At 44.8% G+C, this 26,241-nt stretch overlaps 1 pseudogene; it reads left to right on the top strand.

The window, feature by feature from the left end:
• Positions 1-2,621: 2,621 nt before the first annotated feature.
• On the top strand, positions 2,622-21,173 carry LOC103644654 (glucose-1-phosphate adenylyltransferase small subunit, chloroplastic/amyloplastic-like; annotated as a pseudogene).
• The last annotated feature ends 5,068 nt before the right edge of the window (positions 21,174-26,241 follow it).

Raw genomic sequence — 26,241 nt, 5'->3', positions numbered from 1 at the left:
TAGAACGGACGGTGCAGATATGTGGACAGTAGAACGACTGGTTCATTTCAAAAGATGTAAGGGAATTTTTTGCAAAAAAATAATACAATACGACCATTAAAATTGATGTTTTAATATAGTCGAGATAGAGATAGAGATAGAGATAGAGAAAAACGGTGCGGACTCGGATTTAGCGTCCTCGCGCGATTCCTTTGTTGAATTGTGCTTTAGGTGAAGGACTGTTGGCACATTTGGTTGAGCTCAAAATTTATCAAAAAAAGGATTTAGATTTGTTTTTTTAATACTTCTAGCTTCATTACGAATTAAATTTACCAAAACTATGAATCGTGTCAGATTTATTAAATTGGTAGAGCAACTAAGATTGTCTCATGTAGCTATTCGTCCTATCGCTTTTTTATACATGTCCAAATAGCGGGTCGTGTCAGCCCGACACATTTAGACTGGTGAGTTCACGAGTCATGCTGTGTCAGTCCACCATATCGCGTCTTAGATCCAAGCACGTCACGGATGAAGCAAAGTCGTGTTGAACCGTCATGAGACCCGCTGAAGCCCACCGTGTCTGACTGAGATGAGAAATAAGAAAAAAAATCTAAAATTTAGCTCCAACTGAACTAATGTTTCTTTATGTTTAAACAAATATAGTCATTTCTAATATACATAGATATATATTGGTAACAAAAATAATAATCGGACCGTATCAAGGTCGGTGTAGTTGACGCGCCAACTGCTTAAGCACGGCACGAATAACGGACAGAGCCGGGTCGGGCACACTTTCAACTGGGCGAGGACGTGCGCGTGTCTGGCCACGTGTCGCACGCCAGGCCGGCCTAGTTTAAACATATATAATCTTATCTCATCTTTTTATTTTAAATTTCACTGTGAATAAAATTACCCACTATACCATTCATTTGCTAAGAAAATGGCTCGTTTCTTTTTCCTTTCATCTTTTCATGTTGTGAATTCCTGCATCCCATCGCCACGCTCGGTCCACTAAAGTCATGCATGTCGGAGCCCATTGCAGCCCTGCATGATGTGGCTTTAGCCTTTAGCTGCCTGACTGGTGCCCCACCGGCCATGATAAGGGCCACGAGCACATCCTCCAGCGCCATGACTATGCCCGATCGGAGCCGCACCACGTGTCAGCTACCGAGATATAATCAGGAGGCGAGTTCGAATGCAGTGGCCGAGTGTGGACTGTGTAGAGTGCATTATAACATGTTGGGTCGTATGTGGGCCGTCGTGTGGGCTGTGTGTGGCCGTGGCATGTGGAGAGGTTAAAAGCTGTAAGCATCGAGTGATCGGGGGATCGAACATCAGATAATTGTGTGAGCATCTTCTTCCCCAAGCCTTCTCTTCCTCTAGTTCTGGTATTCTCATTCTCCTCTCCAATACTCTATTAACTCTGTTACATCTGAGCAATACAAGTAGGTTGTTGACAATTGGTATCGAATACACCGGTCTCGGGGTGGGCGTTTGTCCACTACATGTGTCGTGCCAAGCAATATAGCGTCATGGAGCCAAATCTGAAGCTCATTATCGAGGAACAATCGAAGATTCTAAGGGAGATCACTGACCGCCTCGCTGCCCAGGAAGGGCGGTGGCGCGATCGGGAGTCGACGGTGGCACACAACTCGGCGTCGATCCATGACCTGGAGGTAGCGGTGGCCACTGCGCCTTCCGCGGTGTTGAGGGCGGAGCTCGATGCTCAGGTCGCCGCGGCCTGCGAGCGGCAGGACACGCTGGCATCGGTCGCGAAAACGTGCGTCGGCGGCTTGGAGTACTACGCAGCACCATCCATCATCGCCGAAAACTGGGGCAGACTCTTCGATGGAGATGACGCTGCTGCCAACGCCGAGCGCCTCGATTTCGATGCCAACAAGCTGTGACAATACTTGCTGCTCGACGCTGTTTCCATAGACACGTTTGAGGGGTGCTCCTCGCTCCGTGATACGGAAACCACGGTCGGCAACTACGACCGCAACTTTCCCGAGAGCGTCATCGTGAACCTCGCCGTTGACACCTCTTCGGTGGGGCGTTCGGCCTGGACCACCTCACCCCATGGCCACCTACGGTTGGCATCAAAGGTACACCTGCCAGGTATTCGGTGAAATGTCTGAACATCTTCTCAAGCAGCGACGGGCCTGTCTTCGATGGCGAGTCGTCTCCCTCCACCACTAACTACATCGACGCACTGGGCAACAACGACCTGGATGGCAGCCACCTCCACCTCCTCGGGCTAAGGGAGCAGGCGGCAGTAGCGGGCGGCATCTACGCCCACCCTGACCCTGCAGAGCGGGCAGCTGACGTTGCCCTGGAGCCAGGTGTCGACATAGCCGACGCGGAAGACGTGGAGGAAGGCGGACAACATCCTCGCCCTATCGTCCTCCTCAAATTCGTCGAGGCTCACGGACGCGGACGTGAACGGCGGCGACTCGCCAGCGTCCTCAGCAGCAAGGTGGCGTTGCGGACGAAGCGGCTGAGGAACCTGCTGGGACGGCATGACCAGAGCTCGGAGGAGTTTGACAACCTGCAGATTCACTTTGCACGTTAGTCTCTGCAGCACACCGTCGTTCCCGACTCGGCTGGAGGAGCGCCTGCGCTACCGGACAACCTCAACGAAAATGCTCGCGAGCGCTGAGCGCGCCCTGTCGCGCTGTCGTGCCGCCGGCGTCGAGGTGTACCGGAACAGAAGGCTGATCAGATGGAGGCTGTTCTCCGTGAGGTCGAGGAACGCGGCGACGACCTCGTCGAGCATCCTCTCCCTTTAGGTCGTGATCAGCATCAACACCTGTTCGTCGTCCCTAGCACCATCAACATCAGAGTGTCTACCAACTGTTCGACGAAATATCCATACCATATCTTCGATGTTGCAGCGCTGTGTAGCATCCCAAAAATTCAAATCTTGAAAATTTCTCAAACTCCCTCTAAATTCAAAATGAATTTCAAATTTCGTTTCAAAATGTTTGTTTGCAAGTTGATATCAACAATAAATTATAGTGGTCTATATTCTCTCCAAAATGCTCCTCAAAATATCCTACAAATATTTCCCTAGTGATCACCCTCAATTTCTTTTCAGAAATACTGCCCAAATATTTCTCCAGTGATCCCCCTCAAAAACTTCCAGAAATACCGCCCAGATATTTCTCGAGTAATCCCCTTCAAGTTCTTTCTAGAAATACTGTCCAAATATTCCACCGATATATCTCCAAGTATTTTCCTCTTGAGAAATACCTTCAGAATCATTTTTCAAGTCCCTATAAATATTTTTTTCATAACTTTCCTCATGCTCATACGTATACGTATGCCTCCGGTGTCAAACGGTGAGCTCTACAAGCTAATCTCACTTATACAAGACAAATACATGCTAATCTCCCACTAATCCTCTCATCCTCTCACTAATCCTCCCATCTCTTCCCCTAATCCCCCCACCATGGCTATAAATAGAGGGGCAAGGGCCTCCTCTCATCCCACCCCAAGCCATTTCATGGCAACTCTCTCCCCCCCCCACACACACCCACTCCATGTTCCACACAAGCACACACTAGCGCAAGGATCGTTCGATCGTTCTTCGATCTTTCGTCCCCTGTTCTTAGGTTGTTCGTTCGTTCGTCCGATCGTTCGATCGTTCGTCCGATCGTTCATGGTTCGTTCGTCCGTTCGTCCGATCGTTCGGTCGTTCGTCCGTTCGTTCGTCCAAATAATATTTTTCCTACCGTTATGCTGCCGAAATTCCGATCGTTCGTTCATTCGATCATTCGTTCGTTCATAGTTCCTATTCATCGTTCGTTCATAGTCCCTATTCATCGTTCTTCCAGATAATCTTTGTCTTGCCGTTATGCTGCCGAAATTCCGATTGTTCGTTCGTCCGATCATTCGATCGTTTGTCCGTTCGTTCATCCAAATAATCTTTGTCCTGCCGTTATGCTGCCGAAATTCCGATCGTTCGTTCGTTCGATCATTCGATCGTTCATCGTTCGTTCATAGTTCCTATTCATCGTTCATCGTTCGTTCATAGTTCCTATTCATCGTTCATCGTTCGTTCATACGACAATTCACCATCACTATTCACCGTTACCATTCATCATTACTATTCACTGACACTATTCACCATCGTTACTATTCAGTGTTACTATTCATCATCGTTACTACTCATCGATGATATCTAGTAACTTTTTCGTCGTCACTATATATCGTTACTATTCATCGATTAGCCGATCACCCCAAATTTCAACTACTCATACATCATGCTGTCCAGTCCACCTAGGACTAGCCAGACCCATATTCCAGTCATACGAACTCCGGTGACTGTGATTTTCCTTCCAGTAGGGAACTTCCCATCTGGTCACCCATCCCAGGTTTCTCCAAGTTGAGCACGCTTAACTTTGAGATTTCTTTGAACCAGGCTTCCAAACTCAGATTCCAAAAATTCTTGTTTCTAAATTCTTATCAAACTATTCCCTATCCAACCATGTCATCCCTTAAGCCTGGTCCATATTACAGAAAAACTCCCAAAATACTCTTGTCCTATATTCTGCCTATAACTCTCCTGTTCATACTAAGTTAGACGATTCATTCGTCACTATTCTCACCAACAGTGAACTTCACTGTGCTACACCACATACACTCAGCTATAAATACACTCAGCTACTCTCTCCCTCTCCACACACACTCAACACCCTCAGCCAAGGCAAACACCCCACCCACTCAATTACTCCGCTCTGCCGGCTACACGCATAGTGTCGCTTCGCCTCCAGTCCACCCTCCTGGTAAGCACCTCCGCTCCACCACTAGTAGTATCTCAACACCACATGACACATATTCTACTCAAGACTCTACCCATCCATGTATCACTATTCTGACCACTATACTAAATATTTGTTGGTATACTTGCTCGTTTGTATGCTTGCTTGTTCATGTTGCATAGTTATCGGAGCGTTCGTGCCGTCCCGTGGAGGCCAGATCCGCAAGTCTACGCCACGCGGTGGAGCCAGAAGCCAGTTTCGCGAGCTCCCCTTCCCCCTTCGCCGAATAAGCATGGCAAGCTCACTGGATCCCTTTGATGCATAAATTACCTATGATTTTTCAACCACAACCCTCAGCCTGTTATTTTATGCATGATATGATTTTGAGATAAGTTATTATGGCCACCCAGCCGCTTGCCGCAATCAATCCCTGATATATATGTTCCAAATGATTTGAGAACAGGTGTGAGTTTTCAAAAGAAAATGTTTTTCAAAATGTGTGTGATGAAGGGTTTTCACCCTTATCACCTTGTGAGTGGGATAATCAGGGACTCCCTGGTTTAGGGGAGGGCCTAAGGTGTTGGCTCAGCTGGTTTAGGCGTGAGCAAAAGGATTGTCCCCTCATATAAGGACCGGTTTGTCATCTTCACTACTTGTACTCTTTAATAGTACAACCACTCGAGACTATGTGGGCAGTCACTCAATCTGAACTCGTACGGTCCAACCCCAGGGTTATGAAGGTTGGGGAGCACCAGAAGGATAAGGAGGGGGAAAGTTTTGTCCGGTTTGGACATGGTGGTGGCCTGACTCCTTCCGGATAACCGTTAAGGTTAGGACGTGCGGGGAAAGAAAGAGAGTCGGATTCGGGTCTCATTGGCCATGGGATCGCAGAGCCGAACTAGTGGGTAAAGTGTACACCTCTGCGCAGAGTTTGAAAACCTATTCGAATAGTCTGTGTCCACAGGAATGGACGAGTCTGGTATGGTATGGCAATTAATATTTTGTTTTCCAAAAAGAAAGAGATGCTTTTGAAAAGTGGTTTTTAAAAGGTTCGGCGGTTGAGCCGTGAGCTATGGTGGACGGGAAGTCCAGTAGCTGTTTTTGAAAATGAAAACCAGTGGGAACTGCTGAGATACCTGGATGGTTTAGTCCAGGGGATTTTGTTATAATACTGAAAAACTTCCTGCTCCTTTTGGAGAGGATGCGCTTTGCAAAAATACAAAATGTTTTTCAAAACAACTCTGCATAAAATATTGTTGTTTCTGCAAAATATCCTGAGCTCCACATATTCCATGCATTATATCTGATTTCCCCATTCCGCGGGTGAAGGTGGGCTACTGAGTACGTTTGTACTCACCCTTGCTTATTTGTTGTTTTTCAGAAAAAGGAGATCGGGTAAGAGTTACGACTGTTCCCAACCTTGCCTGTGGCTGTTGGACCGCTGATTTGCTTCGCTGCGTATATCGGGCTGCTTCAGCCCCACTCTGATGATATGTCCCGAGTTGTGGACCAACTCTTAAAGTTGATCGCCACCTTTATAGGTTTGTCTCGTTTAAGCAGATCTGAAATCAACTGATGTATAAATGTGTTTACTAGCCTCCTAGGACTAGTAATTGTATCACATATGAGTCCTAGAGGATTGGGGTGCTTCAGGTGGTATCAGAGCTATTAGGTTGGCCGCAGGACGTAACCCTTAGCCTGATCAAAAGTTTTTGAGTCCAAACTATTTTCTTAAAAAAATCTTGCTCTCATCCCTTCATTTCAAAAATGCTTTCCACCTTTCCTTCTCACAGAAGTCAGATGGAGGTTCGCTGCCAAACCAGCTTTTGCCAGAAGGAAGATGGTTTCCCCAAGTTGCTGAGAGCATGCACAGTTCGCCTCGGAATCAGGAGCCAGCCAGAGTATGATGGTCGTGAATTCGTCGAGCATGGCACAGAGAAGTGTGTCGTGACTGTATACATTGGATCCAGTCCACACCATGTGGAATGGAGTGTCACTGCTGCTGGGCACAGATTCAGAGACACCTGCCAAGTCGTCGCTCGCAAGGCATTGAGGGCCCTGAGTCAGATCTATGAAGAAGAAGTGGCCGACACACCGCTCAGATTATTTCCGCCCTTTCAGAGAAACCGTCCCGCTTGGATGGCCAGGATGCGTGTATTGGAAGAGCAGCAGCTGCTTGAGGACGACCCCACAGTCGTGTACCTCACTGCATACCTGCTCACCCTTGATACACAGTATGATTTCTTGGCTCGGCACCACCGTCAGATGATTGCCCGAGCAGAAGATGCAGAGAAGCGCAACCGTCAGCTGCATGTGGATCTCACCATAGCTCAAGCCCGTGCAACTGCCTTGGAGAGTCGTGAAGTCATTGCTGTTGAAGCCATGAAGCAAGCCAAGGATGAGCATGTCCAGAAGTTGATGGAGGCCTACTTGGTAACCCATAACCAACGTAGAGCCCTGCGGATCCAAGAGCCCGCTTCATCCAACCTTGTTCAACCCATCAGAGCTGAAGACCCCCAGATTTTTGAAGGTCACCCGGTGTTGGAGACTTGTTCTCAAGTGCTAAGAGTTAAGAACAAGGCAACATAGAAAATGTTAATCGTTAATATCCTTCGTCCTCCGAAGCATTATTTCCCTTAGGATTTAATGACTTGTGGACGAAGGTTATGAAGGTCATACCTTCATAAATTCATCAAACAGTGACGAAGGATGAAATATAAAGAATGTAAAAGAAAACATGAATAATCATTTATTATTATTGAGCATAAACAAAAATATTATTGAACTACAAGTGTACCTTCAATTGGAAGGGAATGACAGTACAAGCGTGACGCAAAAAGCGAATGCCAAGTCAGCGTGAACAGTACGGGGATACTGTTCACCTATTTATAGACACGGGACACAGCCCTTACAAAATTACATTCATGCCCTTTACATTTGATAATAACTCTATAGTAGTCTATTGAGGTCTGAATAGCCTTTTCATCTTTAAGTCGGTTCCATTCTTTGCTGTCGCGCCGAAGCTTTCCTGCTCGCACCTTCGGCTCTGAGTCAACCTTCGTATTATTCCGGTCCACTGCAATGCCGACTTTAGTCCGAGGATACCTGTTTGCACATTGTACTGCAGGAATACTGTTAAATCCTGTTTTTGAGGACCTTCGGACGCCGAAGGTCCCCAACAGTAGCCCCTCGCAATATTAATTTGTTCGAAATAATAAATTTAGATTGCGATATGGACGAAGGCTTTACGCCGAAGGTCCGAAAAAACACCTTCCCTTTGCTAGAATAGCAACATTCAATGACAAGTGGGGTCTTTCAGCTTTCAACGCACCGAGCGTATAAATACGGCCATACCGCAAACTCATTTTGCACGCTTTCTGGCCAACCACTCTCGCTCACTCAATTTTTAGCTCTTGTGCACTGTGATTTGCTAAGCCTTTAGCTTTGAAGCTTCGGCTTTGAAGACAGTTTTTTAGTGTTTCCGAAGATGTCTGAAGCTGCTAAGAAAGCTGCTGCTGAGATGAAGCTGAGTCTTGATGAAGAGAAGAACTTAGGGTTTCTTATAGCGATGTCGAAGACCAACACAGAAAAAATCACCAAGGAGATTCTGGAAGGGCTGTCTGAAGATACTGGTGACAGTGAAAGTTATGATGTGGACAGCGGTGGCGAAGACTCCGAAGATCGCCCCTGGCGACCAAGCCATTCAGTTTATGGTAAATCAACTATCAAAGAGAATCATCTTGTTAACATGAGAGGAAGGTATTTCCGGGATCTGTCCGTTGTGAGGGCCGACGAAGGGGAGAAGACTTGTCCACACCCCGAAGAGAATGAAGTCGTAGTGTTCCGAAGCTTTTTGAAGGCTGGGCTGCGATTGCCCTTGAGCAGCTTCGTCGTGGAGGTGCTGAAGATCTTTGAAGTCTATCTTCACCAACTTACCCCCGAGGCAATCATAAGGCTGAATATCTTCGTGTGGGCCGTGCGAAGCCAAGGTCTGACGCCTGATGCAAAAAGTTTCTGCAATATGCACGAATTATCATACGAGACAATACCTTGGGGTAAGGAACAGTATCACAATAACTTTGGCTGCTACAATTTTGTTTCTCGGTCTGGGTCAAGCTGCCCCGTGCCAACTTTTCGGAAAAGATGGCCCAGCGGCTGGATGACAGAATGGTTCTATGTAAAGAATGATCTGAAAGCACGAGAAGACATCAAGGGTATAATTATGCGCCCTATTTGGCAAAGCTTCGGCCTTCGCAGGCCGAAGGTTGAAATGAATGAAGCTGCCGAAGAATGCCAGAGAGCCTTCGGCATTGTCTGTTCTTTTATAGGAACAAGGGACTTAGTACAAGAGCATATCGCCTTCAGGGTATGGCCGCTTGCGGAGAAATGGGAAATGCCACAAGAAACCATTAAAGAGGCCGACGAAGGTGGACTTATCAGATTTAAGTACACTTTTAAATTTGGAGATAAATTTATTGAGCCAGATGATGAGTGGTTGAAAAGCATTGATAATTTAAGTGATGAGCTGCTTGGGACCTACTCGAAGGCCGAAGATACTGCAATGTCAGCAGCCTTCGGAGGCCGAAAAAAGAAGAGGCTGAATCGGGTATTTGATGCCATCGGGTTCGTCTACCCTGACTATTGCTATCCCACTCGAAGGTAGAAGAGAAAAAACACAAGCTCTGCAAAAGAAGAAACTGCAGCTGCTCCTAGTGAGCCAGAACCGAAAAGGAAGAAGATAAAGGTTCTTACGCATCGGCCGCGCTATATTGAACCAGCTTCAGTGCCTGAATTTACCGGAGAAACTTCTTCGGCCACCGAAGCTGAAAAACCAGCCGAGCCAACCTTGCTGCCAGAAGTCGCAGAAACGGCCGAAATGCCAACGAAGACAAAATTGGAGCAATCAAAGATATTGTTACCAGAAACGAAAGAGAAGGCCGAAGCGCCATTCACAGAAAAAATGGAAGAGGTAAAGGAAGCAACTGAGGGCTCCAAAACATCAGAAGTTTTGAGTCCTACAGCAATTATTGGGACAGCAAAAAATGAAAAAGTGCCAGCCGTAACTCCGAAGAGAAAGAGAATGGCTAATGTGCTAGATGTACTGGAAACGATCATATCTTCGAGCACACCTCCGAAGAAGGCTGCTGTTACTTCTGAAACAACAGCTGAAATTTCTGGTTCTACAGCTCCAGAGCAAGAAATTTCAGCCGAAGCTGGGCCCTCAGAGCCCGCAAAGGCAAAAACCTTGGCAAGTGAGGCAGAAAAAATAACAAAGCCAACTTTTGTTGAAGAAACTGGTGTTGTTACCCCCGAAGCATCCCCAAAATTCGTGATTATATTTTTCGTCATGCTTCGGGGAAAAAATTATCAGAAAAAGAAGAACAAGAGGCCCAGCACTATGCCCAAAAGTTGAAATATCCAAAGGGGGCGTTGATATTTAATGGCAGTGGAGAAGAAGATTTCTTGTATTGTCTCCCCGACAGCAAGGAAATTTCTGTCTGTCGGGAGATGAGCAGAAGCTTCGGATTCCCAACTTTAGAAGACGGACTTTCGGTGCTGTCAAAGAACGATCTGGCTGACAGCCTAGCTTACAACAGTTTAAAGGTGCGACAAATGAAATTCTTGTATTTTTTGTTGAGTTCAAAATTTTTCGTTTGTTTAAAACTATTGACACAGACATATTCCTGTTTGCAGGGCCTGATACTCAGCAATGCCCTCAGGGCACAGAAAGATGCTGAGGACGAAGGATGTACTATAGCCCTGAGCAACCTTCGTTCCGAAGTAATTGAACTGAGGAACGAAGGTCTTGAAAAAGATAAAATATTATACTCATTGATAAATAAAATAAAGGAAGACGAAGCTATTTTTAAAAGTCAAGCTGAAGCTCAGAAGCGTGAAATTGAAGACCTTCGGAAACAATTGGCCAGAGCCAAGGAAGAACGCGTACTTGAAGAGACAAAGCGTGAACTGAGCGATCAATGGGCAGATCACCTAGAAGTGACTGTTGAAGAGCTTCGTTCGTCCAAAAAGAGATGCTACAACAAATCTATAGATTGCGTTAAGAAATTAAAGGCTAGCTTCGCCAAGGTCGGCGCATTCTCAAGTGAGGAAAACTTTTCGAGAGGCAATCCCGAAGGTGTTATTGAATGGATTGACCACGAAGCTAAAGCCTTCGAAGAAATTTTAAATAGCCGAGGAGATATATGTGCCTTCTCTGGCGCCAGAGGGATTGCCACCATCTTAGAGAAGAAGGGCTGCGAACATGTAAAAATTCTAGCACAGTCCGAAGCTGCCTTGTCCTTTGAAGATACAAAAGATCCTTCGGCCGAAGCTAGCATAATTGGTGGAAAGTTTTTTACCGATATCTGGGATAATGGTGGCCGAGAAATGGCCGGAGAAATTATTCGAAGAAGTGAAAAGGGCATTCACGATGCTAGAGAAGTAGCTGAGGCTGCTGACAAGAGCGCAGAAGCCGAAGGTCAATTAGGTACTAAATAATAGTTTTTATCGTGTTATAATCTTTAGGCTTTTAAGATCTGTTTGCGATTTGTAATAGCAATGTGGCCGTGTCCTGCTTCAGATCCGACTAAAGCGCCTTCGGACTCACAGCCGAAGGGGGACGACGAAATTAAAAAGATGGCCGAAGATATTATGGACGAAGTCGTCAATCGGCTCCTGAATGAGGCTGCAGAAGTCGTTTTGAGAGAGGATTAAACATTTTTGTAAAAAACTTCTGAAATGTAATATAGTGTAACATTTTGTAATCCGAATGTAATATATCTATTTTTGTTACTCAATTCTTTACGATGCATGAAACTTTACACACGTACCGTTTTTGAGTCTTTGGCGAAAAAACACCTTCCCTTCTTTTCATGCTTCGTGAAGAAGAATTACCATTTATCACAACAATATCCGAAGTATCCTGAAAGAGTGTTGAAGCTTCGTAGAAACATGCTTCAAGGCTATACTTCAGAAATCAATATTGTTGCTCCTTGTGACTTGGCATGATTTGCCCCTTTTTCAAAGCGTTTTCCCGAAGATTGATATCATATTTCTTTCTTATGCCACATGCAGTATGATGTATGATGCTTATGTTATGCAAAGATGATGTGATGATGTTATGCTATGTAAGGTGATATTCCGAAGGTACACGCATATCTGCGCGATAAAACACATAATCTTTTTGTGAATCAGCGTTGACTTTTCGCTATAAGCCTCCCTTAGGAGCTTCTTTGCCTTTTACTTCAGCGGAATCAGCGTTGACTTTTCGCTGTAAGCTCTGCATTCCCTTAGGAACGTCTTTGGAGCTTCTTCGCCTTTTACTTAGGCGGTATCAGCGTTGACTTTTCGCTGTATGCTCTGCATTCCTTTTGGAACGACTTTGGAGCAGAAAACTTACACTGCGCTCCCTTCGGAGCGGCTTTTTGTGACTTCGTCAAACTTACTCTGCGTTCGTTAGAACGACTTTTTGTTGCTTCGAAGAATTTTTGATAGTTCGAAGGTCCTTCTTATTATCACAAGTCTTTGAATTTCGATCAATTTAAGCCTGTGGAGAAAACAACATATTTTTTGTAGGAATTAACGAAACTAAGTACACGAAACCTAAACAATGTCCTTTATTACAGAAAATAAAACTGAATGAAAAAGATTGCTATTAAGGTAGGATATTTGTCAATAGATGTGCTTTGACTCTGGCACAGTGCTATTGACTGTACGAGCTTCGGACTGCTCTCTGAAGTCCCTCTGGTGTGGAGTATACTGGCTCCCTTCTGGCTGCTGGCCTTGTTGCAACGGAGGTGGAGGCGGAGGCTGTTGCCAGGAAGCTTGAGGCTGACTCGCCGAAGCAACAGAAACTGCAGGATGATTACCCACATATTCTGGGATGTAGGGCGAATGATACGAAGCTGTATGCATGACCTGCTTCGGCTGAGCCTGTTGTGCTGCTGCTTCAGCTATTTCCTTTTGCTTCTGAATAGTAACGTGGCACATCCTGGTAGTATGGCCTTTGTTCTCACCGCAGAATAAGCAAAAGATTCTTCTCGGTTGGTCGCCAAATCTTCCTCCGAAGCCCCTGGCGCCTCTGCCTCTTGGAGCTGGAGGTCGGAAGGAGCTTTGCTGTTGTCCAGAAGCCTGTGAGGAGCATTGTGGCCTTTGCTGTTGGCTTCCTCTGTCATCATTTTGTGTAGAATTGTGAATTGATCTCACATGCCTCGGGTAAAACCTCCCTCCGAAGCCCCTGGTCATTTCAGAAAACCTGAAAGCCTCCTCCCTTCTTTGGCGAAAATCATTGTCGGCCCGAATGTATTCATCCATTTTCTGGAGAAGCTTCTCCAAAGTTTGAGGAGGCTTCCTGGCGAAGTACTGAGCTGACGGACCTGGCCGAAGCCCCTTGATCATGGCCTCGATGACAATTTCATTGGGCACCGTTGGTGCCTGTGCCCTTAAACGCAAGAACCTTCGGACATATGCCTCAAGGTATTCTTCGTGATCCTGAGTGCACTGGAACAGAGCCTGAGCAGTGACCGGCTTCGTCTGAAATCCTTGAAAGCTGGTTAACAACAAATCCTTCAGCTTCTGCCATGAAGTGATCGTTCCTGGTCGAAGGGAGGAATACCAGGTTTGAGCAACACTTCTGACAGCCATAACGAAAGATTTGGCCATGACTGAAGCATTGCCACCATACGAAGACACTGTTGCTTCGTAGCTCATCAAAAACTGCTTCGGATCTGAGTGGCCATCAAATACGGGGAGCTGAGGCGGCTTGTAGGACGGAGGCCAAGGTGTAGCCTGCAGCTCAGCGGACAGGGGAGAAGCATCATCAAAAACAAAATTCCCATGATGGAAATTGTCATACCAGTCATCTTCGTTGGGAAAGCCCTCCTGATGAAGGTCTTGATGCTGAGGCCTTCGGTGTTGCTCATCCTGAGCAAGATGACGAACTTCTTCAGAGGCTTCGTCTATCTGCCTCTGCAGTTCAGCTAGCCTGGCCATCTTCTCCTTCTTGCGTTGAACCTGCTGCTGAAGGATTTCCAGATTTTGAATCTCCTGATCTAGATCATCCTCCGGAGGTGTTGGACTGGTAGCCTTCCTCTTCTGGCTTCGTGCCTCTCTAAGAGAAAGGACGTCTTGATTGGGGTCCAGTGGCTGCAGCGTGCCAGCCCCTGGTGCTGAAGCCTTCTTCGGCGGCATGATGAAGGTGATGCTTGCCGAAGGTGTTGAAAAGCTCAAGAAATGGAAGTGAGTTCACCGGAGGTGGGCGCCAATGTTGGAGACTTGTTCTCAAGTGCTAAGAGTTAAGAACAAGGCAACATAGAAAATGTTAATCGTTAATATCCTTCGTCCTCCGAAGCATTATTTCCCTTAGGATTTAATGACTTGTGGACGAAGGTTATGAAGGTCATACCTTCATAAATTCATCAAACAGTGACGAAGGATGAAATATAAAGAATGTAAAAGAAAACATGAATAATCATTTATTATTATTGAGCATAAACAAAAATATTATTGAACTACAAGTGTACCTTCAATTGGAAGGGAATGACAGTACAAGCGTGACGCAAAAAGCGAATGCCAAGTCAGCGTGAACAGTACGGGGATACTGTTCACCTATTTATAGACACGGGACACAACCCTTACAAAATTACATTCATGCCCTTTACATTTGATAATAACTCTATAGTAGTCTATTGAGGTCTGAATAGCCTTTTCATCTTTAAGTCGGTTCCATTCTTTGCTGTCGCGCCGAAGCTTTCCTGCTCGCACCTTCGGCTCTGAGTCAACCTTCGTATTATTCCGGTCCACTGCAATGCCGACTTTAGTCCGAGGATACCTGTTTGCACATTGTACTGCAGGAATACTGTTAAATCCTGTTTTTGAGGACCTTCGGACGCCGAAGGTCCCCAACACCCGGTCTCTATCAGAGGAGAGAAGAAGGCTTGGGAACTCCCGGAAGGAGCCATAGTCTTGGAAGGAATTCAAGTCTTCCCTCAGGCTATGGATAAGCAAGAGCACCCTGAAGCCTCCCAAGATCCCCCGCCGGAGTTGTTTGAACCCCTCACCATGAAGAAGATTCCAGCACCCTCCCTTGAGGTCAAAGAAGAAGCTGCAAGCACCCCACCAGCACCGCCGCCCTCTGAGGAGCTACAAGAGCCAGTCCCGCTTGAAGAAGAGTTCGACCCCGTCTTGCCATCTCAGTCTCCGCCAGAAGAAGTCATCAACATCAGCTCTCTCTTGACCCATCCAGGAGATGTCTCAGATTGAAGTTGTGTGCAAGCCTTGCCAGAAGAGAAGCTGCCATATCTGAGTTAGTTATGCCCAGTCCTCTGCATGCATTTGGTAGTGGAGTTTTTCTTCACTTTGGCTAGAGCCCTGCATGTATGAGAGGTAATCGTGTAGACTCGTGTTTTGCAAAACTCTAATTGTGTGGCCCCCTAGGGCATTTCAAAATGAATTTCACTTGATGTTTTCCTCCCTTTTAAGTGCATATGTGATGCTTTAACGTTAGTGCTCATAAGTCGCGTTTAGCATAGTTCTCAATTCAGGAGCTGAGCAATAGTAGTTATGCTTAGCCCCCGAATCCAAGTAGTTCGTGATTTGGAAAACACTATTCTTCCCTTATTCAAAACATTTGATTTGTTTGTGCTTATCATTGCTGAGCTTGTGTGTTTTCTTTTTTTAAGAAAGGTTTTCTCTAAAAACATAGATCACAAATTAGATCTAATCCTCACATTATGCTTCCATTCTCATCTTAACCCATCTCAAGAGAAAAGTGCTTTACCCAAGAAGATACCGAGAAGCTTACCCTTGAAGCCTGGAATAAGCTACAGAAGGAACCAGTCCAGCCGCTCAGTCAAAAGGACCGACCGTGAGAATCAAAGCACTGCCCCTGAGTCAAAGTAAACAGGAAAAGAGGATAGAAGGAGTTATTACCATACGGAGAGGCAAAGATTCTTGGAACCAGAGACCACAAACATCAGGGTCATCGACCCCACCACTCACCCGTGCCCCCCCCGCACGCGTGCCCGCCTCCATGCGCACCCCCACCGCCACCCACGCCCCCTTTTGTAGCGCACCCACCGCCATCGTCGCCGGCAACAGGCCCCCCTCCCCATGTCGCGCCTGCTGCCTCGTGTCACCTGCTCCATCACTACCACTCCACACCCCCAGCACCCCCGCTCGCCTATAAAACCCCCACCAGCTCCCTTAACTCTCATCTCGCTCAAAGCAAAGCACACTCCAGATAAACCCCCTGCCAAATCGCAAGCAACTCCATTTTCCACTCCCTCGCCCCTAAGATCACAATGCTTGGTGATTCTTGGGTTGAAGACTGTTGTACATGGTTCATAATCTTTGGTTTCCTCCAATGTGTGATAGTAATACTCTTTGATAGAATCCTCCAGTGGGAAGAGCAAAGAGAAAGAAAGAGGCAGTGAAAAGTGAAAAGTGAGAAGAGAAAAAAAGATAGTGAAGAGAAGATAAGAAGAAGGTTCTCCCATAATCAACCATATGTCAGTCATTTCTCCGCAGCCTGCTCAAGCAGCAACAGCAGAAGAAGGCCCCGTAACACCCTTGTTATGAGGTACTTTAAGGAGTTCAAATCCCCAAGATTCAAGAGTTCCACCCTCATTCTTTTTAAGTGGGGTAGTGTTCCAATAAGGTTCCTGCTATGGAGAAAAAGAAGAAGGCCTGTAGCAAGCTTGTGGAGGACCAGATCATCAAAGCATATAAGTTTTTGGATAAGAAGTGGTCACCCAAGTTCCGTTGATAAAGCACCAGAAGACTAATCAAGGAAGGAATCCATGTGGAAGTTCGTAAGAGAAAGGTTTGCGTGTTGGCATCGATGCTTCTTCAATAAGCTAGCTGCCAAGCAAAAGCTAGAAGCCTGCAGATGATCTTTGAGTAGCCAGAATCAGTATTTGCAATCGGCAACTAGATGCTCCTCAAAGGCCGGATTTTGTTGAAGTTCCATCTCCTCGAAGAGTCTGCAAAGTGAAGATATGTAGCTGAAGTAAAGCTATACCCATAACCCTTCTGAGCCGAATCTCGAGGACGAGATTCATTTTAAGTGGGGTAGATCTGTAGCATCCCAAAAATTCAAATCTTGAAAATTTCTCAAACTCCCTCTAAATTCAAAATGAATTTCAAATTTCGTTTCAAAATGTTTGTTTGCAAGTTGATATCAACAATAAATTATAGTGGTCTATATTCTCTCTAAAATGCTCCTCAAAATATCCTACAAATATTTCCCTAGTGATCACCCTCAATTTCTTTTCAGAAATACTGCCCAAATATTTCTCCAGTGATCCCCCTCAAAAACTTCCAGAAATACCGCCCAGATATTTCCCGAGTAATCCCCTTCAAGTTCTTTCCAGAAATACTGTCCAAATATTCCACCAATATATCTCCAAGTATTTTCCTCTTGAGAAATACCTTCAGAATCATTTTTCAAGTCCCTATAAATATTTTCTTCATAACTTTCCTCATGCTCATACGTATGTGTATGCCTCCGGTGTCATACGGTGAGCTCTACAAGCTAATCTCACTTATACAAGACAAATACATGCTAATCTCCCACTAATCCTCTCATCCTCTCACTAATCCTCTCATCCCTTCCCCTAATCCCCCACCATGGCTATAAATAGAGGGGCAAGGGCCTCCTCTCATCCCACCCCAAGCCATTTCATGGCAACTCTCTCCCCCCCCACACACACCCACTCCATGTTCCACACAAGCACACACTAGCACAAGGATCGTTCGATCGTTCTTCGATCGTTCGTCCCCTGTTCTTAGGTTGTTCGTTCGTTCGTCCGATCGTTCGATCGTTCGTCCGATCGTTCATGGTTCGTTCGTCCGTTCGTCCGATCGTTCGATTGTTCGTTCGTTCGTTCGTCCAAATAATATTTTTCCTACCGTTATGCTACCGAAATTCCGATCATTCGTTCGTTCGATCATTCGATCGTTCATCGTTCGTTCATAGTTCCTATTCACCGTTCATCGTTCGTTCATAGTCCCTATTCATCGTTCTTCCAGATAATCTTTGTCCTGCCGTTATGCTGCCGAAATTCCGATTGTTCGTTCGTCCGATCATTCGATCGTTCGTCCGTTCGTTCATCCAAATAATCTTTGTCCTGCCGTTATGCTGCCGAAATTCCGATCGTTCATTCGTTCGATCATTCGATCGTTCATCGTTCGTTCATAGTTCCTATTCATCGTTCGTTCATAGTTCCTATTCATCGTTCATCGTTCGTTCATACGACTATTCACCATCACTATTCACCGTTACCATTCATCATTACTATTCACTGACACTATTCACCATCGTTACTATTCAGTGTTACTATTCATCATCGTTACTATTCATCATCATTACTACTCATCGATGATATCTAGTAACTTTTTCGTCGTCACTATTCATCGTTATTATTCATCGTTACTATTCATCGATTAGCCGATCACCCCAAATTTCAACTACTCATACATCATGCTGTCCAGTCCACCTAAGACCAGCCAGACCCATATTCCAGTCATACGAACTCCGGTGACTGTGATTTTCCTTCCAATAGGGAACTTCCCATCTGGTCACCCATCCTGGGTTTCTCCAAGTTGAGCACGCTTAACTTTGAGATTCCTTTGAACCAGGCTTCCAAACTTAGATTCCAAAAATTCTTGTTTCTAAATTCTTATCAAACTATTCCCTATCCAACCATGTCATCCCTTAAGCCTGGTCCATATTACAGAAAAACTCCCAAAATACTCTTGTCCTATATTCTGCCTATAACTCTCCTGTTCATACTAAGTCAGACGATTCATTCGTCACTATTCTCACCAATAGTGAACTTCACTGTGCTACACCACATACACTCAACTATAAATAAACCCAGCTACCCTCTCCCTCTCCACACACACTCAACACCCTCAGCCAAGGCAAACACCCCACCCACTCAGTTACTCCGCTCTGCCGGCTACACGCATAGTGTCGCTTCGCCTCCAGTCCACCCTCCTGGTAAGCACCTCCGCTCCACCACTAGTAGTATCTCAACACCACATGACACATATTCTACTCAAGACTCTACCCATCCATGTATCACTATTCTGACCACTATACTAAATATTTGTTGGTATACTTGCTCGTTTGTATGTTTGCTTGTTCATGTTGCATAGTTATCGGAGCGTTCGTGTCGTCTCGTGGAGGCCAGATCCACAAGTCTACGCCAGGCGGTGGAGCAAGAAGCCAGTTCCGCGAGCTCCCCTTCCCCCTTCGCCGAATAAGCATGACAAGCTCACTGGATCCCTTTGATGCATAAATTACCTATGATTTTTCAACCACAACCCTCAGCCTGTTATTTTATGCATGATATGATTTTGAGACAAGTTATTATGGCCACCCAGCCGCTTGCCGCAATCAATCCATGATATATATGTTCCAAATGATTTGAGAACATGTGTGAGTTTTCAAAAGAAAATGTTTTTCAAAATGTGTGTGATGAAGGGTTTTCACCCTTATCACCTTGTGAGTGGGATAATCAGGGACTCCTTGGTTTAGGGGAGGGCCTAAGGTGTTGGCTCAGCTGGTTTAGGCGTGAGCAGAAGGATTGTCCCCTCATATAAGGACCGGTTTGTCATCTTCACTACCTGTACTCTTTAATAGTACAACCACTCGAGACTGTGTGGGCAGTCACTCAATCTGAACTCGTACGGTCCAACCCCAGGGTTATGAAGGTTGGGTGTTCCTGGAATCATTCTCGGAGGTGGTGCTGAGACTAGATTGTACCTCTTGACAAAGAAATGTGCCAAGCCTGCAGTGACATTGGGTGCCAACTATAGGCTGATTAATATTCCTATCAGCAATTGTCTCAACAACAACATATCCAAGATCTATGTGCTAACACAATTTAACTCTGCTTCCCTCAACCATCACCTCTCAACTACCTACGGGAGCAACATTGGAGGGTACACGAATGAAGGGTTTTTTGAAGTCTTAGCTGCACAGCAGAGCCCAGATAATCCAAACTGGTTTCAGGGTACTACAGACGATGTAAGGCAGTACTTGTGGTTGTTTGAGGAGCATAATGTGATGGAGTTTCTAATTCTTGCTGGTGATCGTCTATACCGGATGGACTACGAAAAGTTCATTTAGGCACATAGAGAAATATATGCTGATATTTGTGTTGTGGCCCTACCAATGGATGAGAAACGTACAACTGCATTTGGACTCATGCAAATCGATGAAGAATGGAGGATCATTGAGTTTGCTAAGAAACCGAAAGGAGAGCAGTTGAACGAAATGATAGTTGACACCACCATACTTGGCCTTGATGACGTGAGGGCAAAGGCAATGCTTTATATTGCTAGCATGGATATCTATGTTTTTAGCCAAGATGTAATGCTTCAGCTCCTCCGTGAACAATTTCCTAGAGCCAATGACTTGGGAAGTGAGGTTATTCCAGGTGCAACCAGCATTGGAAAGAGGGTTCACGCTTATCTGTATGATGGTTACTTGGAAGATATTGGTACCATTAACACATTTTATAATGCAAACTTGATTATACTACACACCAAGTGTTGGACTGCTCAGCTCAGCAACCTTTGGATGTGTTTTCTTTGGAAGCCTCCATGGCCAGGGTTCATTTGTGTCCAAGAGCGTGTGCTGTTGCAGTTTGATGCATTGGACATATCGACTCCTCAAGCGTCGGAAATCAATTCTTCATATGTGATTATACATTTATACTAACGGAACAATTCCCAGTGGCTACACCAGTTTCATACCTACATGATTGGATTGTTGATGGCCATGATTTACACCAGAATAGTGGGTTCAACATCTTACTTGTTTTGGAGGGAGATATGGTTAAGGGACTTTGTGATAATCTTGGAGAAATTAATAACATAAATGGTGGAGCTATTCGAAGGCCGATGGTATGGGCATCCTTATGCTGCTACTATGCACTAAAGATGTCCAAGTGGCTGCTACTTCAGTTTCTAGTAGACCAGGGTACAGAACATTTCTTTGTCAAGGTTTGGGATCCTGTTGGTGATGCGAACAGTAGCTTGAGGGCAAGCTGCATCTCAAGGAGAGGGGAATGTCAGGTACCGAGATGTAATCAGGAGGCGAGTTCGGATGCAATGGCCGAGTGTGGAATGTGTGGAGTGCATTATAACATGTTGGGTCGTATGTGGGCCGTCGTGTGGGCTGTGTGTGGCCGTGGCATGTGGAGAGGTTAAAAGCTGTAAGCACCGGGTGATCGGGGGATCGAACATCAGATAATTGTGTTAGCATCTTCTTCCCCAAGCCTTCTCTTCCTCTAGTTCTCGTGTTCTCGTTCTCCTCTCCAATACTCTATTAACTCTGTTACTTCTGAGCAATACAAGTAGGTTGTTGACACTACGCCCGCCATGACCGAGGTCACGAGCTTCAAGGTCGATCGCCGCTAGCTCTAGCTTTTTTCATGCGTGATCATTAGAAGGAAAAAAGACAAGGCCTTTATCTGATTGGAAAAAAATTAAGAAATTTGACTTGTTTGAGATTTAAACCCACTCGATCCACACGGATTGAGGAACAAGCCCTAAAGTGGCTGGACGTAGCCGTTGGTCGGTCACTAACATATGGGGCTGGCCGGCGCTTAGTAATCAGGTTCCTAGATCGATGGGATCGAGGAACAGGAACGTGGTACACGGTACGGTGGTACGCTACTAAAACTAGGTTTTAACACTACGGGGACGAGATTGTTCCCACGTTCCCGTAACAAGGGACGTGGCCACGTTCCCAGTTCCCAGTTACTAAGGGTCGGCGTCTAGACCTGCACGTAAGTGGTTGGATGTTATTGTAGAAGAAATAGTTATGATGTGTGGAGTCTAGCAGTCTAGGTGGCAAAATAAAATTAAAGGTGAAGTTCTGCCAAACACTTTGATAAAACCTAGATCTATGGTAGAACTACTCCATTGTGGATCCAAGTGAATATAAGATTCAGATTCACTTTTTTCATCGGTGGAGCTCTACCAAATAGACCATAAAGCTAAAAGAGTAACTTCTTTTATAGTGTGTTTGGTTTGAGTAATGAAGTGATCCATCTTCTTCTCACTCCTCACTTTTTTTATTTGGTTTGTGGAATAGAATGGGTTGATCCATCACCACACCATTCCTCATAAGCTAATAATTAGTATATACATGAGGAGTGGGTTGATTCCACCAAAATTGATAGAATGAACTTATGATGCATCACCTCATAAAACATAGAGTCACTCCACAAACCAAACACATCATTAGTTTTACCTTGCCTTGGTGAGTGCTATATAGGACTCTATAACAATATATTTTTTTATCTAGTTTACATGTAGAATTATTTTACTAAATGGTTTACCAAAACTATAGATCCACCGATAGAGCTGTTCATGAAGCTGAAGAAAAAATGATTACACCGACAAACTGGAGCTATATCAAACAGAACCTAACACAATGTCTATGTCCTTACTAATTTGTGAAAATGGTGAAAAAATATATTCAAACATTTTGTTTAATTATACCTTTAAATAAAAATATCTTCTATTTTTTATTTCTCGCTAAGGTATGGAGAGCAAGAATCGCTCTCTAAAGTAAGTACACTAAGTAAACTATTGTTAGATGGTACAAAATTATAGAAAGCGGGGTTTTTACTCAAATAACTCTGATTGATTTAGATAATAAATTAAGAAAGCCTCTTGAGGTATTCTTAGGCCAAGTACTGTGTCACCTAGCCTAGTCAGGATATCGACTGAGTTAGGTCTTAGGTGTTTGAATGTTGAGCAAACATTTCTAAGGACTTGTGCTCGCAAGGTCAGCTCTTGCTAACTCAAGCGAGCCAAATCGGCTTAGTCGGGTTGGCAACCTCCTCATGCCTAGCTCTAGTGAGACGAGGGAAACTCGGTTAGAAGCCAAGCATGATAAATCTATAACCCTCTCTATTTATAACCAATAACAAAGAGATTTAAGACAAAAAATAATCTCTGTCAGATCATATTTTCAATCTCCTTAAAATTTCTCAAACTCTTAGAAAAGAGAAAAAACAAAGATTTTTCTCATTTTTTTCATCTTTCTCTCTTTTGAACTCTTGGATAAGCTATCGATTCGAAAGTATAGGCTCACGGGATGGAGCATGTTGTGTATACCTAAGAATTTGGAGGTTTTGAAAATCAAAATCTCGACTTCTAAAATATGTGGCTTTTAAGTAAATGATTGTACACACTTATTTGTATAAGAATAATATAAGAAATAAATATTTGGTAAATAAAAACTCTAACTTCGGACATCTTGAGCTCTTGGTTAATGTTTTCGTCCTAGCGGAATCACGAAAAGTGTGTTGACGTCACGATGGATCCCGAATCATACACCAAGTAGGACTAGAATGCTCGAGGTCGCACATGGCCTATCTGAAAGTCGCCTAGAGGGGGGTGAATAGGGCGAAACTGAAATTTACAAATATAAACACAACTACAAGCCAGGTTAGCGTTAGTAATAAAGAAACGAGTCCGCGAGAGAGGGTGGAAAACAAATCGCAAGCAAATAAGGAGTGTGACACGAGGATTTGTTTTACCGAGGTTCGGTTCTCGCAAACCTACTCCCCGTTGAGGAGGCCACAAAGACCGGGTCTCTTTCAACCCTTCCCTCTCTCAAACGATCCCTCGGATCGAGTGAGCTTTCTTCTCAATCACTTGGAACACAAAGTTCCCACAAGGACCACCACAAGTTTGGTGTCTCTTGCCTCAATTACAAGTGAGTTTGATTGCAATGAAGGAATCAAGAAAGCACGATTGAAAACACCAAGCGACAAGAGCGACAAATAACACACGGATCACTTTCTCTCTCAAGCCACTAATCACTAATGATTTCTTTTCTCAATTGTGAAACTTGGAGAGATGGAGGCTTTGAATGTGTCTTGGAATGGATTGCTAGCTCTTGTATTGAATGTTGAAGGTTGGAATGCTTGGGTGAAGTGAATGGAGGTGGTTGGGGTTGTATTTATAGCCACCAACCACTTCCTAGCCGTTGGACCATTCTGCTGAGCGCGGACGGTCCGCGAGCCGGGTCCGGACGGTCCGCCCCTGTAGATCAACGGCTGAAAATGCAACGGTCAGCAGTAACGGCTATATCAACGGCTATATTGCATTTAATGCGTCGTCAGATGTCAGACAGAGCCAGGCGCGGACGGTCCGGTCGTGCACCCCGGACGGTCCACGAGGCCTCCTATAATTCATTTCTCCGAACCCGTTACCTTCGGGTTTTTTGGTTTCTTACCGACCGGACGGTCCGCGCCTGAGGCCGGACGGTCCGCGCGAGGGCTCGGACTGTCTTTGCTTTTCCTCCGGACAGTCTGTAGTGGAAACTTGTGTTTTTGCATTGGTTCTGTCCGAGGGTCATTCTTGTGTCGCGGACGGTCCGCCGCAGGAGCCCGGACGGTCCGCGCTTGGCCTGTTTTTCCAAAAAACTTCTCCTGTCCGGAATAATCTACGGTATCCCGGACAGTCGAATTAGTATAGTTGTAGATGAACCTTTGGCACCTGTAGAACATACAATCTAGAGCAAACTAGTTAGTCCAATTATTTGTGTTGGGCAATTCAACCACCAAAATAATTTAGGAACTAGGTGCAAGCCTAATTCCCTTTCAATCTCCCCCTTTTTGGTGATTGATGCCAACACAAACCAAAGCAAATATAGAAGTGCATAATTGAACTAGTTTGCATAATGTAATATAAGTGTAAAGGTTGCTTGGAATTGAGCCAATACAAATACTTACAAGATATGCATGGATTGTTTCTTTCTTATAACATTTTGGACCACGCTTGCACCACGAGTTTTGTTTTTGCAAATTCTTATGTAAATCCTTTTCAAAGTTCTTTTGCAAATAGTCAAAGGTAAATGAATAAGATTTGCAAAGCATTTTCAAGATTTGAAATTTTCTCCCCCTGTTTCAAATGCTCTTACTTTGACTAAACAAAACTCCCCCTAAATGAGATCCTCCTCTTAGTGTTCAAGAGGGTTTTGATATATCATTTTGAAATACTACTTTCTCCCCCTTTTGAACACAATAGGATACCAATTGAAAATTCAACACTTAAGTTTTTGAAATTGGTGGTGGTGCGGTCCTTTTGCTTTGGGCTCTTACTCTCTCCCCCTTTGGCATGAATCGCCAAAAACGAAATCATTAGAGCCCTCGAAGTGCTATCTTCCCCTTTGGTCATAAATAAATGAGTTAAGATTATACCAAAGATGAAGTCCTTTTGCTCTCTCCCCTAGAACGGAGAGTTGCTCGGAGCGACGGCGAAGGATGAGTTACGTAGTGGAAGCCTTTGTCTTCGCCGAAGTCTCCAAATTCCCTTTCAATACACCTATGACTTGGTTTGAAATAGACTTGAAAACACATTAGTCATAGCATATGAAAGAGACATGATCAAAGGTATATAGAAGAGCAATGTGTGCAATTTTAACAAAAGAAGTTCCTAGAATCAAGAATATTGAGCTCATGCCTAAGTTTGTTAAAAGATTGTTCATCAAGAGGCTTGGTAAAGATATCGGCTAATTGATCTTTAGTATTAATGTATGAAATCTCGATATCTCCCTTTTGTTGGTGATCCCTAAGAAAATGATACCGAATGGCTATGTGTTTAGTGCGGCTATGTTCGACGGGATTATCCGCCATCTTGATTGCACTCTCATTATCACATAGCAAAGGGACTTTAGTTAATTTGTAACCGTAGTCCCGCAGGGTTTGCCTCATCCAAAGCAATTGCGCGCAACAATGTCCTGCGGCAATGTACTCGGCTTCGGCGGTGGAAAGAGCGACCGAATTTTGCTTCTTTGAAGCCCAAGACACCAAGGATCTTCCCAAGAACTGGCAAGTCCCAGATGTGCTCTTCCTATTGATTTTGCACCCCGCCCAATCGGCATCCAAATATCCAATTAAATCAAATGTGGATCCCCTAGGATACCAAAGCCCAAACTTAGGAGTATAAGCCAAATATCTCAAGATTCGTTTTACGGCCGTAAGGTGAGCTTCCTTAGGGTCGGCTTGGAATCTTGCACACATGCATACGGAAAGCATAATATCCGGTCGAGATGCACATAAATAGAGTAAAGAGCCTATCATCGACCGATATACCTTTTGATCCACGGACTTACCTCCTGTGTCGAGGTCGAGATGCCCATTAGTTCCCATGGGTGTCTTGATGGGCTTGACATCCTTCATCCCAAACTTGCTTAGAATGTCTTGAGTGTACTTCGTTTGGCTAATGAAGGTGCCTTCTTGGAGTTGCTTCACTTGAAATCCTAAGAAATACTTCAACTCCCCCATCATAGACATCTCGAATTTATGTGTCATGATCCTACTAAACTCTTCACATGTAGACTCGTTAGTAGACCCAAATATAATATCATCAACATAAATTTGGCATACAAACAAGTCTTTTTCAAGAGTTTTAGTAAAGAGTGTAGGATCGGCTTTTCCGACTTTGAAGCCATTAGCAATAAGGA

Source organism: Zea mays, chromosome 1 (genome assembly GCF_902167145.1).
Source record: "Zea mays cultivar B73 chromosome 1, Zm-B73-REFERENCE-NAM-5.0, whole genome shotgun sequence".
Taxonomy (NCBI): Eukaryota; Viridiplantae; Streptophyta; class Magnoliopsida; order Poales; family Poaceae; genus Zea; species Zea mays.
Note: the sequence above shows the minus strand (reverse complement) of the source record. Positions and strands in the feature narration are given on the sequence as shown.